The sequence below is a fragment of the Aptenodytes patagonicus genome, chromosome 2 (genome assembly GCF_965638725.1).
Source record: "Aptenodytes patagonicus chromosome 2, bAptPat1.pri.cur, whole genome shotgun sequence".
NCBI classification, from domain to species: Eukaryota; Metazoa; Chordata; class Aves; order Sphenisciformes; family Spheniscidae; genus Aptenodytes; species Aptenodytes patagonicus.
In genome coordinates, this window is record NC_134950.1 from 20,312,352 (window position 1) to 20,316,685 (window position 4,334).

Here is a 4,334-nt window from a genome sequence, read left to right on the forward strand (position 1 = left end):
GAACTCCAACGGTTTTTCTGCAAATCTCTCTCCTGTGAACAACTTGGGATTGGAAAGCAAAGCTGGTTTCTTTCATGCTCATCCATCATCACCAATAATAAAGATTTGAGATTAAATTATGCCCTTCCTCACTGATTCCAATAGCCTGGGATGAAAAGCTTTACTTACAATTTCCTTTGCCTTGTTTTGTGTATTCAAAGTACACTATGCCATACTTACAGAGCCAAATTCATTTATTCCTAAGCAATCCAACTAAGCTGACTGAAGTCTTCTGTAATTCCCAGATCTAGTTCTGCCTTCTAACAGGCCTTTCAAATCTCTCTTGAAAGCACAGAATTGGACAAGCTGGTAACACTCAAGATGCATTTGTTATTTTCAAATCAAATTATACTTTCTCCTACCTTTTCTTGTTATGTTGACAAACAAAATCAAAATTGTACCACAGGGGTGGAAAGATAAGGACTATTTCTATGTAAAAGGTTTCCCCCTCCATTCCTTTGATATACTGCATTCTCTAAATAAAGCAAAGCAATAGACTAAGAACAGGCTCAAAGCCACAAGTGATACGGGTTTCCTTGGAATTATAATTTTAACCCTATCATGTGCTGGTATATTATGATACATGATGTATCCTTTAAGAGGATGTCAGTCAGCAGAGACGTCTACATGTATAAGAGATTCAACTCTTAAGCCTTTATTCTGACAGGTATCCTGTATTTGTAAGCTATGAGAAAGGGAATATTTTTCCCCACAAGTGGAATGTACACATAAAACCCCTTTCTTTATGAAATAATTATCTCCCTGCTTCCTCTGTTCTTCATTCCCTTTGTGAAGGGAAAAAAATAAAAAGGTATTCCATTTACCTCTTTTACAAAAACCTAAGTTTGGTTGAAACCTTGAGAGAGAACGTATTAGAACTGACTGACTTCTATTCAAATGTTCACTTGATTCGAGTTATCGGTGAACCTTGCAATACAATAGAGTTCCATAAATTGTTTGCGTTTTTTATGAGAGAAACATTTCAAAAAATACAGAAAACATCACACTGAAAGTTAAGCATAGAGCCTAACACCCTCATTGGTAAAGTATAATCAGGTAAGCATTGCTGCCCTCAACTTTTTAATATGGCTATCCTTTCAAGTGAGGAAAAACCTGCTTATACAACAACATAGTCATCTTCTATTTTAGGTGGTTCAGCTGAATTATGAGATACAGTTAGTGTAAATTTGATTGCTATCCAGAAATAGTTGACAGCAGTGAATTCTTCTAGATGTCACATTCTTGATTTTAGGAATATTTTTATTTTAACAACTGTAAAAATATTTATGGAATGCAGGAATCAAAATCTTTTTTCAGATATGAACAAAGCTAAAAGAAAAAGGACAGAAATATCATTTCTGAATTACAAATACCAAAATGAAAAAAAATAAACAAGTTACATAGGATTTGAATCATATAGTCTATCTTCTGTATCAAAGGATGTTAACCTGTTAACAGGTTCAATTTCCCTTTGATAATGTGAGACAGAAAAATATTTTACTATGATTTCCTAGTGATTATTCAATTCTAACACTTCAAAGAATGTTGGATCCCACTGTTGTGTTAACAGTAAGATAAATGACAACCAATTATGTAAATGAAATCCTTTAGACAAAAGTTTCTCACTATTTAAGAACTATGAAATCAAAAGAGCCAGCCCTAGCAAGATACATTCCTGTTGATTTTCTTAAGATATTTTTCTAGATAATTCTAGCCAAATGGCTTTTATTTCAAGAACCAAACTAGCAATTTTAAGTACAATGGCACTTAAGAATCTTAAGTACAGTGGACTAAATTTCCAGAAGGGAAGCGCTCCACTATGTTAAAGCACTTCAGCTTCAAGTCTGGTCTATGTCAAAAATGAAATTTGGCCTAGAGGTTACTATGCCTCGTATAATTCCTCAGTCAGGTGTTTGTGCAAGAGTTCAAAATAAACTCCAATTTCCAGTTATTCAGTTAAGACTGGCTAAGACTGTTTTGCCACGAAAGCTTAAATGTATTTTGGAACAATTTTCACCACGAGGGATATAACTATTTCACTAAATGATATGGCTAAAGCAGTTAGACACACTTTTCTTTTCTCAGAACTGTAGTCCCCACTGCAGAGTATATTCCACTTTGGGAATTCACAACAAACAGTTGTCCTGACAGTTCCTCTTGGCACAGTATTCTTGTAATGGTCTTTCTGCTAAAAGGCTCTCCCCAGCTAGTTCTTTACACCTTTTCACTCATTACTAGTTTCTTGCAGACAGTCACTCATCAAATAGAATCGAGCACTGCACAGTGCCTGGGATGCTTCAGCCTTTTGTACTGCCGAGGACCTTCCACTGGCAGCTCTGTAACCCAACTGCCATAAGGAGGAACAAACAATGACAAGTTTGAACAGGCCCTGGTGAAACCCACATAGTTACTATGGGAAAGTATTATAGGGGGACAGCTTTCACCATTAGAGATGATGTATGCCATCAGCGATATGCAGGTATCATATAGGTACCATTGAAAGCAAATGAGATCTACAATTAGTATGAAAAATGTAAGGTTGTCTTGCAGATAAGAAGAGATTCTTTTCCACAGCTGATGTTCTGAGAAGAGCGTTACCATATACAAAACTACACACACCACAGATTTATATAAAGGTGTTAATAACTCAGGGTCACGTGAAGAACTGACTTCATTCATCCTGCATAAATACTTTCCTTCCCTTACAGGATACCTTCTACCATTGTAATCATTGAGCTGCTCTGAATACTTACCTCTAAAAACCAGCCTGTCACATCCTGAATTCTGTAGCCTTTACATCTTTCTGTTAAGGTAGGAAGAACATCACTAGCAGCCTGAAGAATGGCTTAGTAAATGTACTACCTCCTTATTTCTCTTTTTCCATTTACATTTAAAACAAACCAACCAACTCTAAAACTAATTTATACTACAACTATATTAACTCACTATTCAGCACAAACAGCTACTGTAGTTGCCATAGACATAGTCTGTAGTTATATGATTCACTAAGTAAATGATTTATGCCTCTGCTCAGGGAAGGAAAAGCTTCCTTTGGACAAAGGCTTGAGTCATGCTTTATGTGAAGAGATGAGGCTTGACTTGTTAGAATCAACTGCATGTCCTGACAAAAATCAGCAGAAAACTTACAAACTATAAAAGCAAAAATTACCTTTTATATCTTTCAGTGCGCTGGTGAGATAACATCATGGTGAACTTGCTATTTTCCTTACTCTGGCTACAAGACATATCCAAGTTATCATCATTAGTGATTCCCCTGTTTCTGTTGCTAAACTCAACACCACATTTCCACACTTGCTTGGACTTCACTGTGTAAGCCACTGTCCACCAGCTCCCCGGCCTCCTTATTGCATCTCATCTGTCATGTCATAGAATCATTGAGGTTGGAAAAGACCTCTAAGATCATCGAGTCCAATCGTCAACCCAACACCACCATGCCCACTAAACCATGTCCCTAAGTGCCTCATCTACTCGTCTTTTAAATACCTCCAGGAATGGGGACTCAACCACTTCCCTGGGCAGCCTGCTCCAATGTTTAACCACTCTTTCAGTAAAGACATTTTTCCTCACGTCCTCACCACTAAGAGCTCAGAACCACGGTCAACATGGACCAACACTTAGTAACTATTTCACTTGGTGCCAAAGACAGTTTAGGCCCCCCGCCAGATCCTCTTCACCAGATTAAATCAAGTCAAGCTCCCACACGGAGCACAAAGTGGTGGGGCTGGACTCACTTAAAAGCTACTCTATAATGCTTTTAGGAGCAAGTCACCACTTCAGAAATCAAGTTCTATTAAGTTGACCCCACCACAAGAGACAAACTCTGAGCACTTACTACCGCGCTGTGCTGGCACTATCACCCAGCCCGAGGCACAGGCGGGGCTGGGGGCGCAGGCAGGGCCCTGCCTCATCCCCACAGGGCCCCGGCCCCACCACACCACGCACCCGGCCGGGCCCTACAGCCGCCTCAAGCAAAGGAGCGGAAACCAGCCCAGGATTCAGCTCAGCCATTCCCTCCACACCGACGCAGCAAAAGCGCTAAGCTCCCTGCCGAGACCCCGTTCGCGTCCTTCTGCCAGGCGGCCCCGGACCAGACCACCCGCTCCCACAACGGCACACAGCGACGACCAACCCACTGCGCAGGCGCCCGCCACCTTCCCCCCCCTCGCCCCTCGCCCCCCGCCTCCCGCCTCCCGCCGGGGCGGCCGGGGCCGCGCATGCGCATGCGCCGCGCAGGCGCACAGCCCATAAGAGCCGCGGCTGCTGGCTGCCTCCCC